General features: G+C 38.6%; 1 pseudogene; it reads left to right on the top strand.

The window, feature by feature from the left end:
* Positions 1 to 16,233, top strand: part of LOC114037562 — a 34,288-nt pseudogene extending 18,055 nt beyond the window's left edge.
* Positions 16,234 to 16,449: the final 216 nt, after the last annotated feature.

The following is a 16,449-nucleotide window of genomic DNA, read 5'->3' as shown; positions in this document are numbered from 1 at the left end:
ATTTATATGATGTTCTAAGGTTTGTAAAAAAAAAAAAAAGAAAACTTTACAAATATAATCTCATTTTATCCTCACAGCAGCCCTGGGAGGTAGGTGCTATGATCATCAGATAAGGAAAGTGACTTACATAGTGTCTCACAACTAATAAGTAAGTTATATGAGGCCAGACTCTAAGTCCCAACTCTATTCACTGTACCATTTACTAGCTCTGTGACCATGGGTAAGTCAATTAATGTCTCTGAACCTCAGTCTCTTCATCTATAAAACTGGGGTCATAATCATACTTCATATAACTACCCTACAGGGTTGTTGTGAGGATCGAAGAAAGAAATGCATGTAAAGTGCATTTATAAATGTCCGTTACACCTTTGTGAAACCTGTTTTCTCACCCTCCTCAATTTTCTTTGTACTAAAATACTTACCTTCATATATGTTGTGTGCCCCCAATAGAGTGGTAGTTCCTTGAGGGCAGGAACTGTTCTTATTTTTGTCTTTGCATCCTCACTCTAATATAGGATCTGGCATGTAGTAGCTGCTTAATAAGTGCTTGTTGAATTGAGCTCACTATATATAATATGTCTATCAATATTACATATAATTACAAAATAAGTGTGTATACATTGAGTTTAGGAATGTGATAATAAAAACAATCGACTCTTTTTAGCCAACTGAAACACCACTTTCTGAACTTCAGCAACATGCCCAGAAGACAGTTGTCTCCATGATCGTAAGTCTTCCTATTTAACTTGTCCCATAATTTTCCTGGAAATAGCTGGGTCAATAGGCCATTATTCTTCCTACCCTTCTCTGTCTCTCTGTCTCTCTGTCTCTCCCTCTGTCTCTGTCTCTCTGTCTCTCTGTCTCTGTCTGTCTCTCTCTCTGTCTCTCTCTGTGTCTCTCTCTCTCTTTCTCTCTCTCTCTATCCTGTATCCAGTTAGAATTAAAAGTCAAGCTGTCTTTCTTTTTTCTCAAATATGTTTCTTTGTTACTCAGCAGAAATGGGCAGCCCATAAAAGGAAGAGGAAAAGAATAATAAAAGTGCCAAATTTCAGTCTTTTGCTTTGAGAAGAGGGGTATTTATAGGGAAATTGCATCACCTCCTCCTTCTCTAGGAAACACGGATGTGAATGTTCAGGCTATATTTGGAACTATCCATTAAAAAAAGCTGAAAAAGCAAACCCAAAAAATCCCGTCTTTGTTATCTTCAGTTGGAGTCGTCCTTTGACTTAAATCACTACTTTACCAACAAACAAGTGTGTGGTGTACATTAGAACCCATGAGTGCCCTGCCATACTCATCTTCTAGAATTGTCAGTTGCCTGAATGAATACACAAGGAGAGTCCTGTCTTGAAGGTCATCTGCTTATAGTAACAGGGTTAGGGGATGGATCAGTGAGGTCATTTCCTATTCACTCAAAGAAAAAATCCTTTGATTTAAAGTGGGGGTTCTCAATCTTTTTGTGTATCAGGGGACCCCACAGCAGTCTGGTGAAGACTAGGGATACTTTCTCAGAATAATAATTTTAAATGTAAAAACTAAAATACACAGGATTGTGAAGGAAATCAATTACATTGAAATTAAAGATTTATTTTTCTCCCATCCAACTTGATAGATTACCCTGAAATTAATAAGAATGCTTAATGCGGAGGGAATTCCTTCCAGTGTCTGAGAAAAGTAGTGCCTTGAAAAATGACCCTCCCCAAGGACCATCTCCACTAAACAGAGAGCCCAGTCAATTTCCAAGTAATCCCTCCCAGTGACTGCTTGAGGCAGATGCTTTCCCTGGTCCCTTTCTCTTCTATTCTGGGTATTCTGTATGTAATGATAGAAGGGATAGCACTGAAGAGCTTTGTAAATTGTTTGTACCAAGGAATGAGCTTATTTTCAAAAAAAAAAAAAAAAAAAGCCTTGAAGTTTTCACCCAGTCTAAAAGTAACCTCTGGCTAAGCCCAAAGGAAGTTTGATTCCAGTCTCCTTGCAACTATGTTAAGAATAATAACTAGCTATATCACTGCAGGGTTTTCAAAGTGCCTTCCTAACCACACTGTAAGAAGGGAAATATTGCCATCTGTATTTCACAAATGAAGAAACTAAAACATAGTGAGAGCAAGGGATTTGCTTAAGGTCACACAGCTACTCAGTGTCCGTGATAGGACTCAAACCTAGTAAGGCTTTTGAATACAGTGTGGTGTTTTTGTTTTTTGTTTTTTGTTTTTTTTTTTTTGTTGTTTGTCTGTTTGTTTTTTAATATTATACCGCCATGAGGAGGCTACTTACTCCCAGGTGTTTAACACTCCCTTGCACACTCCTCTGTTCCAGGAACTAATTCTACTACTAGCTCCTATGCCCTTGAACTCCCTTAAGCTATAGCCTAGGACTCAAGTCTCAAGAGCTCCAGGGTCTACAGGCAGTCCATCTTATGTCCAGTCTGGCCCTGCAGATATTGTCTAGGACAGCAAATTTTGTGGAGAAGAGGCAGGCCATCACCACCATTACCACCTCAGGCAACTACTATTGAAGGGCAGGTAAGCCCAGAAGCCCCAGTGAATAGTAGTACCACACAGGCCACTGGCCCTGCTTCCAGATGTCCCCTCCACCAAGCCATCACCCAAGGGGGCAAAAGGGAGCATCATCCTGACTGTCACCAAATGCCAATCAGCTGCCACTGCCTGGACAAATAAGCCCCCTATCTAAAGAGATAGGAGGCAGCATATGACATGCTCTTCAAACCACTGACACCACCTTGACTACCACCTCCCCTCAAGCCCTCATAAAAACAGTCCAGGACTCAGAATCAAAGAGCCCTGGGAATAGAACACTGTCTTACTTCCAGACTAACCCAAATCACCATCATTAGGACAAGCAAGATCTATTGAGAAGGGAGTCGCCATTCCAACCACCACCAATACTAATTGTTAACCAACTACCACAACAAGCAGATAAGCCCAAGAGCCCCCAAAATAATAATGCATCCCAAAAAACCAGCCCTGCTCCCAAATTGGCTCCTACAGTCATCATCTATGGAAATAAAGTCTATGGAGGTGTGCCTTGTGAACTGTTTCTGCAGGCACCCTCAGAAACAACAGCTACAAAGAACCAGAAAAGAAAATTCTCACTACCAGGAACCCTAGCACTGTGAAATGGTTCAATGCTAGGAAAAACATATGGTTTTATCAATGGAAATGACACTAAGGAAGATAAATTATCATCTGCTTTGCCTCTAGACCCTAAGGACCATTGGGCTTTTCCATCTGCTTTGCAGAAGAACTGTATGTATTGCGTCTCTCATTAGAATGTGAGAGCAGCGATTATTTTGTTTTTCTATTTGTATCTCCAGTTTTTAGCATAATGCTAGGCACACAGTAAGTGCTTCATAAATGTTTTTTTTTCTTAATTTATTCATTTATAAGCAAGAGAACAAAAAACTCATAGAACTCATAGGATTATAGATTTAAAATTAGAAAGTAACTCAAAAGTCATATAGTTCAGCCATTTAATTTTATTATTAAGGAAACTGAAACATAGAAGTTTAAAAATGACTTACGCAGGGTCTGATATATATTAACTGGCAGAGATAGGAGTGCCCTGGTTCTTAGATTCCAAATCCAGCATTCTTTCTAGTGCACCACAGCTAATTTCAGGTTACAGCATCAAACTTCTCTTGCTCTTGGCCCTACTCTGATTTTGTACCTTGTCTAAAAAGAGAACCCTTGATTAGGCCATTATGAGCAAATAACTCCCTCTTTATCATCCTATATTCCAGTTCCAATACCTGCAGTTTTCTTCTATTCCCCCATTCTGGAGTTCCCAACATGGTAGTTTCATCCAATGGATGAATTCTTCCAAAAGTGGGGCCAAAATTTGCTTGAACCAATATTCCTGTAAGAAAGTAGAGTGAAGACTCCATGAGGATAACAAAGACATTGGCGCTCTGTGGTACCAGACACATGAATTGCCTTGGTCAAATGGGTTCTTCATATGTGTAACCTCATTTCCAATGTATTCTAGATTTGTGCCCAATTGACAAAAGGATGTTCTTTGTATTTTGGGGAGAGTGTATCCCAGGCTCAAGGGTAGAAATGTATTATAGCCATTGGTCTTACTATGTAAGTAAATGCCTTTGTTTTGAGCTTATTGTATCTAGTAGCTGATTACTAAAAACATGCTCACCAGTTGGGGCTCATGAGCTATATTTTTTAGGAATTCTGTCTCAAATTACTCATTCAACCTGTGAAAGTAGCTACCATTTGGAGGACCCAACCTTGGATGAGAGTGAGGAATTAGACTAGATGACATGTAAAGGTCCCTTCTGATGAAAATCTATGATCTATCCTTTCAGAATCAACTACTTAGAAAAAAGCTATCTGCACTCTGCTTCATTATCTCTTACTACCTTCAAAAACTGGATCCTTCATAAGATCATGAATGTGTATAAAGCTGTACCTCTTCACTTCTGCCTTGTAGAAGCCCAAACTTCCTTCAAAGCACAACTTGGTTAGATACTACCACTTCCATGAAAATTTTCTGGTCCCCTCAGTTGTTAGTGCCCTCTCCCCCCTTGAAATCTTGAAAGCTGGTAACTGTTTTTGTTACCAGTAGTAGCAGTAGGAAGCAGAGAGATCCTCTTGGTTTCCCCACTAGTGGTATCATCCAAGAACCCACTTGGAATGGTTGGGCAGAAAGAACATCACCATTGGGGGTGCCTTCACCCCTTGCCTAAGCTATTTGCCTGTTCAAAAGTTTGAATGAAGTGGTAGTAGCCAACAACTCCTTTCTCTCTGATGAAATGGAAGAGTACCAAGTTTTACCATCTGCCTTTTTATTGTCTTCAATGGTCCTCCAGGCTCCTCATCTTCCCTACCTCTATGCCCTACAATCCCCTGGCACTATCATCTTAATTGTTTAAGTAACCTAAGGACCTCTGAAACTTTCTAGGAGTGATGGCAATGGGTAATTTCATTATTGTTCTAGGATTTGAAAGGGGAGGGGACTTGAAAGGCATTTAGCAAGATGATGGCCAGAGAGTTGAGTGAAGTGTGCTTGGACCCACCCAAAGTAGGCTTTAGAAGACTCGTCAATCAGACTCTTGGGGATTGATTGAGGAGTGAAAAAGTTACGTCCTCAGGACATAGTTTCTGGTCCTGGAGTCACACAGCTGGTGCCCTAGGAGGAGATCACCAATCAGATCAGCAAGACCACAGGGTGGGAGTTCTGAAGATGAAAGGTCTCTTGATAGACAATAATGATAATGATAATAATAACTACTAACATTTATATAGCACTTTAAGGTTTACAAAACACCTTACAAATATTATCTCATTGTACCCTCACAACAACCCTGTGAGGTAGGTGCTATTCTCATCCTTATTTTACAGAAGACAAAACTGAGGTGGGGGAAATTAAGTGACTTGCCCGGGATCACAGAGCTAGGAAGTGTTTGAGACTGAATTTGAACTCATGTCTTCCTGACTTTAGGTCCAGCACTCTATCCATCATGCCACCTAGATGTCTACTAGAGAGCAGAGAAGTTGGGATCTGCATTGGGGGAGACAGTACCTGTATGAACGAAATCATGGAGACTTGAAGTACTGTTATATTTCTCTCCTCCAAATTTCCTTCCCACTAAAAGTTTTCCTCAGTCAAATTTAGCAAGATGGTCTTGACATATCACCACTGGGATCTTGAAATTTATCAACTACAGGTCTTCCCAAAATAGTTCCCCCATCCTTCTATTGTTCATACTTCACTTAGGGTGTGCTTTCTTAGCTGCGAGCTTTTAAGTATAAGCTTTCAAATTGTCTTTATTAACACAATTCTTAATTCTCCTGGAAACCTTCTAATTCACTCTTAATTCATCCAACTTCCTTCTATGCTATCTTTCTTCATGTACTGTTTTAGGCTAATACATTAAGTCACTTTTTCAGTGGCTTGCAATTAGAGCCAGTCAGCTTGAGTAATAAGGAACTATACAAATGTTCACTCTCATTTTAGAATTTCCATTTTACCTGAAACCTCCAGGTGACTCTCCTTGAAGTCCAAGAACATGGTAACCTGCAGTTGTCTTAGTGAAACTTTCAGGAATATTTTCAAGTGGATATAAATGATAGTTGCAAATATTTATTAAAATCTATAATTTTCTTAAGGTCGTCCTTTTTAGTATGTCTTCTTGACCAAATGATTTTCTATTGTCATTGTAGGTATCTGTAAATTGCTCTTCAATTCAACTTAGCAAAATTGTATTAAATATCCATTTCATAGAGTGTGTGTGTGTGTGTGTGTAAAACTAAGCTAGGTACTGTAGATGCAAATTTTAAAATGAGGGAGCCTCTGCCCTCAAAGGGCTTGTGTTCTTTTGATAGGGATATAACTTGTACACAAGTCATGTAGTGAAGATAGAACCAATTTTTCAGTCAGGAAGACCTGGGTTCCAATTCCACCCGAGACACTAATTAGCTATGTGATCCTGGAAAAGTCACTTAACCGCTCTTGCCCTCAGTTTACTCAAAGGTAAAAATGAAGGAATTGAACTCAACATCTAAAATCCCTTTCAGCTCTAAGACTATGATCCCAAAATACAAAGTGCATATAAAAGTAATTTGTAAAAGAAAGGGAAGCTGATAATTGGAGGATTAGGACAGGTCTAGGATAGGAAGAAGCATCTGACCTGTGATTTGAAGGAAGTTGGTGATTCTTCCAATCAGAAGGGAGAAAAAAGGGCATTCCAAGTTTGAGGGTACCCTTGTGCAAAGGCATGGATAGCTGGAACATTATATATGGGAATTAAAATGAATGGTGGAAAAGAAAGAGAGTTATTGTATTTACAGTGGAAATAGGGTAGGATTAGGGAAAAGGATAGGGACTAGTACTGTGTTTTTGGAAACATAGGGTACTCCCAAGAAAGAAATTCCTCCACTAAAGGAGGTTGGCACCTTCTATTTACCTGAGCCACTAAGAAGTTGTAATTTGCTCCAGGTCACACAGTTTTATGTAGGAAAATAGGACTTGGACCCAGGTCTCCCTGGTTCTGAAGCTAGTTCTTATCCATTAGTCCATACTGCCTTTCTTATTGTAGACATTTTCTCATTGGGAGAAAATTCCCCATTTGCACACTATTTCAAGTCACTAATATCTATCCAGCACCCATTACGCCTTGTTTACTGTGATACTGATAATTGCTCTTACAGTTTTTGGTCATTTTCAGTTTTATTGATGTTTTGTTTTTACATTATAACTTATACATTAATATATCTACCGATTATTCTTGATTTGTGAGAGATCTCTTGTAACAAAATAAAAGTTAAGTAAAGCTAATAATAATAATGGCCTCATCTGAATGTGCATCCAATGTTCTACATCTGTAAGACACTCCCCACTTCTTTTTTTTTTAGTGAACAGAAATCTATTTTCTCTCCTTCCCTCCCTCCCCTCCCACCCCATTGGAAAAAAATAGAGAAAAAAAAACAAAAAAAAATTAATAAATACTCCCAGTCAAGTAAAACAAATTCCTCTAATAGGCAAATGTATGTATGTATATATGAGTGTATATTTACATATATACACACATATATGCATGCAAGTATATATATGTAGATGGGTGTATGAATACACATGTGTATTTCATTCTACCCCTAAATCTATCACTTCTTTGTCATGAATAACACATTTCTTTTTTGATCTTCTGAAATCATGAATGATCACCACACTGCTCACACTTCCTATCCCTTTCAGTTATTGGTTTTTACAGTGTTGTTATTATTATATAAATTATTCTTTTGTTTCTTCTCACTTTACTCTGAATCAGTTCACATAAGTCTTTCCATATTTTCTTTTTTTAATCATCACTTTTTACAGCATAATAAGGCTTTGTCACATTCTTCTACCACACCTTATTGACCCATTCCTCAATTGTTGAACAGTTTCCAGTGTCTTGTCACCCTTAAAAAAAGCTGTTATAAATGTTTGTGTCCATAAAGGACCTTTTTCCTCTTTCTTTGCCATCTTTTGAGTATAGGCCCATCATTGGTATAGCTAAGTCTAAGGACATATATTGTTCAGTAACTTTTTTATGTAATTCCAAATTGCTTTCCAGAATTGTTATAATCATCCTCAGGTCTACCCACAGTGCCTCACTCTGCCTCAGAGCCCCTCTAACATTTCTTATTTTCCATTTTTTGTCATCTTTGTCACTTTCATGGTTGTAAAATGGAACTGATTTGTTTTAATTTCCATTTCTCAAGTTACTAGAGATTTAGAACAATTTTTAATATGGTTATAGATAAACTACTTTTTTCCCCTTGAGAGTTGTCTGTTCATATCTTTAGACAGCTTGGTAATTGCTTCTTTTGTTATAATTTGAATCAGTTCCGTATGTAGTTTAGAAATGAGATCTTTATCAGAGAATCTTGTTGCAAATCACCCCCCCCAGTTAACTGCTTCCTTTTTAATATTAGGTTTATTGATTTGTTTGTACAAAAACTTTTGTTTTAATTTAATCAAAATTATCTGTTTTATCATCTGTGATCCTGTCTATCCCTTGTGTGGTCTTGAACTTTTCATCTTCTCCTTCTTCATCTCCTCTTTGCTTTTACATAGACTAAGCCATGGCTTAGGATGCCCCCTTTTTTTTTTTAACATCTACTTATTGTAAACCCTAGCTCCCCTTTCAAGGCTGACTCAACTTTAGTGCCCTCTCTTATAAGAGACCTTTCCTGACCCCTCCCCAGTGGTCAGTGCTGTATACAGTTATCCCTTCCACCTTGTGACTTTCAATATATCTAGGTTTTGATATATTGCATGTAGTCATAAGAAATTACATGGGAATTTGGGGGGAGTTTTGCAGGAGTCACAGACGACATGCAAGGCCAGCAGATGACACAGAAAAAAGTTTAGAAACTCAGAAATGCACAAAATATACGTATAGTAGTGTAAATACCCCACAAAAGAAAAATTCAGACTTCTTCTCTGGTACAAAGGGAGGGCCAAAATTTTTTTAATGGATTTTCCAGATCCTGGGGGCATCACACCCCTAACTCCTGTGATATGGAAGGGATAACTATATGTAGTTTTTGTTTTGTTTTGTACTAATGTATCATTGATACTGGTGTGTTACTCCCCCTGAGAGAATGCAAACTTCTTGAGGGTAAGAACTGTTTCATTTATGTCTTTGTGTCTGTGGTTCATCACACAATGGCTGGCACTAGGAAGCCCTACTTGCCCAGGGTAGCCAGGTGACACTGTAGTAAATAGAGTACTGGGTCTGGAGTCAGGAGGACCTGCGTTCAAATCTGTCCTCAGATGCTTATTAGCTATGTTACCCTGGGCAAGCCACGTCAACCAGTTTGCCTCAGTTTCCTTTTCTGTAAAATGAGCTGGAGAAGGAAACAGCAAACCACCCCAGTATCTTTGCCAAGCAAACCCCAAATGGGGTCACAAAGAGCTGGAAATAAAACAACAACAACAATAAATACTTCTTGATTTGCTTTAAACAGGGGCAATCTCCTGAAAATTTTCTCTGGGAGTTAAAAAAAAAATAGTTCATGACCAAATGATAAAAAAATTGCACTGAGAGGAAAAAAATTTCAATTTCACTATGCTTGAGCTCAAAAGAAAATGGTCATTTAATCTGATGCTTTTTATGCTGCATAGAAAGTCAAAATTTATATCACATCAACTCTACATTTGTACATCTGAATTATGATTTTCCACTGCAATAAGCTTGTAAAAATGAGCTTGCAAGATATGTCAAAACTTAGGAGATGAAAGGCAGGCAGCCTGGTCCAATCTTTTGAGCACAGGAGGATAAACATAATTGAAAAACAAATACACTAGTGGATTTCATGTAGGCCCTTAATAAATATTTGTTAAGTGGAAAAGGGTTTTAGCAAATTATGTGCTGCTTTTATCATTGCAAGCCTGATCTATATTACATAGTGAAGAAGGTCAACAAAATGTCACAGAATACTTTAATTAGAACGAGCCAGTAGCTAGGGTCCTTTGCATATGGTTTAATAGTCACTTTACAAATGGTGGGGCAGCTAGGTGATGCTGCAGTAGATAGAATGCCAGGCCAGGTGTCAGGAAGGCCTAAGTTCAAATCCATCCTCAGACAACTTACTAACTGTGTGACCCCGAGCAAGTCACTTCACCTGTTTGCCTCAGTTCCTCATTTGTAAAATGAGCTGGACAAGGAAATGGCAGACCAGTCCAGTGTCTTTGCCAAGAAAACTACCAAAGGGATCAGGAAGAGTCAGACACAACTAAAAATGATTGAACAACAACAACAAATTTATTACCTGTTGACTATGGACCAGATACTGTGCTAAGCACTGATAATACAAATAAAGGCCAAAAGCACCTCAGTCCCTTGCCCTCAAGGAGCTCACATTCTAATGAAGAAGACCACATGTAAAGAACTAGGTATATGCAAAATGCCTAAGTGAAAGGTAAATAGAGAAAGCAAATAGCAGCTGGGAGACCAGGGTTGACTTCCCGTGTAAGATGGGATTTGAGTTGAGCCTTAAAGAAGGTTTAAGGCAGAAGGAAGCTCGTTAGTTGTTTTAAGCAATATTGTTTTAAGAACAGCTCTGATCAACTAAGTCATTTTGACTATTATAAATACCCAAATTGACTGCAAAAGACATATGAAGGCAGACACTGTCTGCATCCAGAGAAAGAACTGATGAAGAATTTTACACACACACACACACACAGACAGATATATAGATATATATAGATATATATATGTGTATGTGTGTATATTTGTGTCTAATGGTAGTCATCTCTGGGGGCAGGGGAAAAAGGGAGAGGAAGAAATTTACATGATAATTTCATTATATATATATAATATATATATATATATATGTAATAGCATTTCCCCCAATTACATGTCAAGACAATTTTAGCATTCATTTTCAGCCTCCCCTCTTCTGAAAATGGTAGGCAGTTTGATAGACTTTATACATGTGCTATCATGTCAAACATATTTCCATATTCATCACAACTGTGAAGAAGAAATAGATAAAAAGAAAAAAAAAGAATAAAGTAAACAGATCCTTTGATCTGCATTCAGAGTCCATCAGTTCTTTATCTGGCTGTAGATAGCATTTTCCTTCAAGATAGCTTTGATTTCTTCATCTGAAAACAGCCTGTTCATATCCTTTGACCATTTATCAATTGGGGAATGGCTTGTATTCTTATAAATTTGACTCAGTTCTTTACATATTTGAGAAATGAGGCCTTTAGCAGAGACACTGACGGTAAAGACTGTTTCCTAGCTTTTTTCTTATCTTGGTCGCATTAGTTTTGTTTGTAGAAAAGCCTTTTGATTTAATTGAATAAAAAATGATCTATTTTATATTTTGTAATACTTTCTATCTCTTGTTTGGTCGTGAACTTTTCCCCTCCCCATAGGTCTGACAAGCAGACTATTTGCTTATGGGTGTCATTCCTTATGTCTAAATTATGCATCCATACACTAGGAATATATGATATATAGATAGAGATATATAGATAGAGATATATACACACATATATGTATACATATATATAGTGATGTGTGTGAGAAACTCATATGTGTATATTATTGTTACAGAATATTGAATATATATTATATAATATATAAAATATGTTATATATTTATGTATGTGTATACACACATACATACATACAGATATGGATAGATAGAAGTAGATCTCAATATACATTCATATGTATATATGTGTCATGTATCATGCATATCTATGTATACACATTTTATCATTTATACTTGTATGTATGTGTATGTATAGACATGTGTGTATGGGTGTATGTATAGATGTGTGTGTGTGTGTGTGTGTGTGTGTGTGTGTGTGTGAGTGTACCTCCCAACAGGAAGAGAATGATAGAGAAGAGCTAAGCAGATGGTAGAAGGTAAGTGATGAGAGCCAGAGCCCAAGACTTCAGAAGCTGGTCTTCTTCTTCAAGACTGGAAGACCAGGGCAACCACTGGGGTGAGGACTTTAATCTTACAGAGGGTGGACTTCATTCTTCAGTGTTTCTATGATGCTAATGATGTCTCTGGGTATCTCTGGGTCTCTCTATCTCTGTCTCTGAGTCAGTGCAGACAGGAATCGAAGCACAGGTTCCCTCCTGGGATATTTTTTTTTTCTCCACGTTCTCCTATGATATCTCCAAAAGCATCCCCCCAAGGTTCTGGTGCCTCTGTCTAGATCTGTTTAGCAGTCCAGAGGGTATCCATTTGCTATCCTTCACTGTCATTGAAGTTGTATATAAGGTTAATAACCATGAAGTTGTATCAATTGGCTGGCCCACTTCATAATTTGAATTAACAACCAGCCTTCTGTTTGGTCTTTCTGCTTCAAGTCAATCCCCACTCCTGTCCATCTCCCACTCAGCTATCAGCTTGATCTTCCTTAAATACGTCTGACCAGAAAACATCCCCCTGCCCCAGTGAAATAAAATTCAACAAAATCTAGTGGAGCCCTATTACCTGCAGGATCAAATAGAAAACACTCTCGCTTTCAAGGGCCTTTTGAAGAGCTACCTGCCCTCCTTTCTATTCTTCTTTTCCCTTCTTCTCTTCCATTCACTCTGAGCCAGTTATACCAATCTCCTTGCCATTCCTCCCACAAGACGCTCCACCCCTAATTCTGTGCATTCTCACTGCTTGTCCCTCCTTCCTACAATTCTCTCAGCTACATCTCCTGGCTTCCCTGGCTTCCTTCAGGTCCCAACTAAAGTCCCACTTTCTACAAAAAGAATTTCCTGACCTCTTAAGACTAGAGCCTTCCTGGAATACTATTGTGCTATAAGAAATGATGAACAGGCTGACTTCAGAAAAACCCGGAAAGACTTGTATGATCTGATGTTGAGTGAAGTGAGCAGAACCAGGAAAATGTTGTACATAATAACAACCACATTGTGTTATGACTAATATTGATAAACTTAACCCTTCCCAGTAATACAGGGATCTAAGACATCTCCAAAGGCCTTGTGATGGAAAATTCTATCCACAACCAAAGAAAGAACTATGGAATTTGAATGCAGATCAAAGCATACTATTTGTTGTTTTTTTCTCTTCTGTTGAGTTTTGTTTCCTCTTTCTGGTGGTTCCTCCTATTGGTTCTAATTCTTACAACATCACTAATGTGAAAATATGTTTAATAGGAATGTATATGTGTAGCCTATATCAGATTGGGCGCCGTCTTGGGGAGGGTGGTAGGGAGGAAGGGGGAGAAAAAATTTAAACTCAAAAGCATGTAGACGTGATTGTTGATAAATCAAAATAAATTTAAAAAAAAGACTAGAGCCTTCCCTCAAAGATGATTTCTAACACATATATGATATAGATATAGATGTATAAAATATATCTATATACATATATAGATCTATATATAGAGAGAGAGACAGAGACAGAAAGAGATGTGTATATGTGTACACACACTCATACATATACAAGTGTGTAGGTACATGTGCGTACACACACAGTATATACATAGCTTGCTTGTGCGTATTTCCTTACAGACTGTCTTCCCCATTTGATTGAGCTCTTTGAGATCAGAGACTGTTTTTGTTGCATTTCTTTGTATCTCCCACGCTTAGCACAGAGTCTGGCACTCTGTAAGAGTAAGTAAGAGTAGAATAAAGGCTTTAGTTGACTTGTTGACTTGACTAACCACAAATAGATATTGATTAGGGCAACTTTATGTAGGATACATCTGAACTTGGATTCATTAAAACTGCTTTTACCACAGAGTTCCAGCCATCTGATGTGGATCTTTCTTACTCTCAACTGGTATCACAAGAATCTCAGTGGAGTACCCACTCACATATGTTACCACTGATCTTTCTCATTTATAAACTTTTTCAATAATATCCTTTACTCTTTTGGGAGGTGAGGAAGCAATCGGTATTAAGTGACTTGCCCAGGTCACACAGCTAGCAAGTGTCTGAGGCCAGATTTGAACTCGGGTCCTCCTGTCTCCAGGGCTGGTGCTCTATCCACTGGACTGTCTACCTGCCCCTGATAACATCCTTTTCATCCCTTCTTGGTAATCACTTACCTGTAATGCAATGTAAACTGTTCACAATGAACATGGACTTTTCCACTGCCCTTTGTCTCATTTTGAAGCAACAAGGTGGTGTGGCATAATGAATAAAGCACTGGACATGAAGTCAGGAAGAACTGAGTTCAAATCCTGCCTCAGAGAATTGAACTATGTGACCCTGGGCAAGTCACCTAACATCTCTCAACTGCAGTTTCTTCGTCTAAAAATAAGGATGATAATGACATGAACAAAATCAAATGACACTTTAAAAAGTTGTTTGCAAATCTTAAAGGTCTCTATAAACATGCTATTTTTTTTCACTTTAATTCTTAGGAGATTATAATCGTGTTCCTTGATGTGTGGTCACACAATGTCACTTAAAGAGGGACACAGACAAGCATCAGAAAGGATGGCAGGTATGGATGCTTTGGAGTTGGAGAGAGCATCTCTCTCCATGAAATCCTGTATCTATTTTACAACTGGAGAAAAATGCCCTTTGAAAATTGGAGGAGGCATGAAATCTAAAAATTCAACTCTGAAACTACCAACTAACAGCTCAAATAATCCACTTCATGTTCCAGTACATTCAGGGGGTGTCGTTTATCAAAAACTGCACAGGCTCCTTGATTGCTATTTTCCCTTGGATAGACTGCACACAGTAAAAATGCACTTGCCAATGTCATCTTTTGAAACGGTATGCACAGGCAATCCTAATTAGGCTGTGCTCAACACTTTGCATTATACGACATTGTGCTTTCAGCCTGGGCTGATTAAGGATGACTGGCATTCACCACTCAGCCCCAAATTGCTGCAATTATTGAAAATCATCCTGATTTCCACACAAATGTAGTGGACTTTTTCATCTTCCTCCCCCATCTCCTCATCTCACCTTAGGCCGTTGCTGGTGAGTCCTTCAGAGGAGAAAAGGGATATAATTTGCTTTCTCTGTCCTAAAATGAGAGCAGCCATATTGAGTTCCTGGTGATGTGAAGGGAATGTCATTTGCTCATTATATCATGACTTCAGATGCCATCAGGAGATATGCATTCACCAAACATATTTTCTTTTTCGTTTTTTTCTATTTCAAATTAAACATTTCAGCTTTTGGGCAAACAACTACTAATTCTGAAAATCTGGCATTAAAAGAAGAAATAAAGTGATTTAGTTGTCAATCTCTTTTTGTGAAAAGGAAAAACCTTTACTCACATTTCTAAAAGGGTTTTTGTTTGTTTTAGATGAGAGAAAGGTTATACTTAGATCATGAGGATGTGGAAGTAAGAAGATGCTAAGGGAATGATTGGCCCTGTCACATCTGTCCAGGACTTTCTAATGAATAATTCTTTTTATCAGGACATCCTAACAAATAATCTTTTGAAATCAGTTGGCATGTAGGGTCATAATTAAAAAGATGATATTCACAACATACTAAACTTTGTTAATAAAGATTTGCATGTTATTTTTTCATATGACATAACAAATGTGTAGCAGCAAACAGGTAAGTTATCCCATTCAGAAGTTTCCTTTTATCTCACAGGACAGTGAAGGCTTGTGGTCCTTGCCAGCCAGTATGACTCTCTCATTGGAAGAAGAGGATGCCAGGTCAAGGAAAGAGCATAGAAGGGCTCAGGTCTACGTGGCTGGGGAGATGCTACCAAACTCAAATGAGCGTGCCATCACTATGGCTGCCATCCTACAATCTATCATTGAATGTGTCAAACAGATCTGCACGGTTATTTGGGAGACTCTCCCAGTCTCCCCGCAAGGGCGTGACTACCCTGTACCAACTGGTTCAGTTCTCCAGCCATCCTTGCAGGTTGTCGGGCTATCCCATTCAAGGACAGTATGCCATTCCACAGACAGATTTGACCAAGCTATATCAGTTGGCAATGTAACAGTCTCATTTTCCCATGATGCATGGCAACACTAGGTTCAGTGCAGGTTTGGATACATCTGCTCAGACTACTTCTCACAAACTAACCATTCCAAATGACTCAAAGAGCTGCATAATTGGGCACCAAGGCACCAAAATCAATGAGACTCATGAGATAGCTGGGGTTCAGATCAAAATTGCCAATCCAGTGGAGGATGTACTGATGGGGAGGTTACCAGCACTGGATCTGAGGCCAGCATTAGCCTGGCCCAGTATCTAATCAAAGTCATTTTGGAAAGTGCTCACCTCTCCTCTTAGGCAGCCTTCATCATGATCTCTGATCACCTCAGCATCAACCTCTATTAATTAATCCTCCACCCCTACTTCTTCCTCTTCTTCCAACACCGCTCCCTCACTCACCAGAGTTAGGACCTCTGACGTACCTGCTAGCCTCTCTAACCCTCTTTCAGCCGTCCCTTGGGTCTCTATTCTGTTTGGCATGAAAACCATTTCTCTCCTGGCTCTAAATGCTGT

The sequence above is a fragment of the Vombatus ursinus genome, unplaced genomic scaffold (assembly GCF_900497805.2).
Source record: "Vombatus ursinus unplaced genomic scaffold, bare-nosed wombat genome assembly UNPS02010461.1, whole genome shotgun sequence".
In the NCBI taxonomy this organism is placed as follows: Eukaryota; Metazoa; Chordata; class Mammalia; order Diprotodontia; family Vombatidae; genus Vombatus; species Vombatus ursinus.
This window is presented reverse-complemented; position numbering and strand designations above follow the sequence as displayed.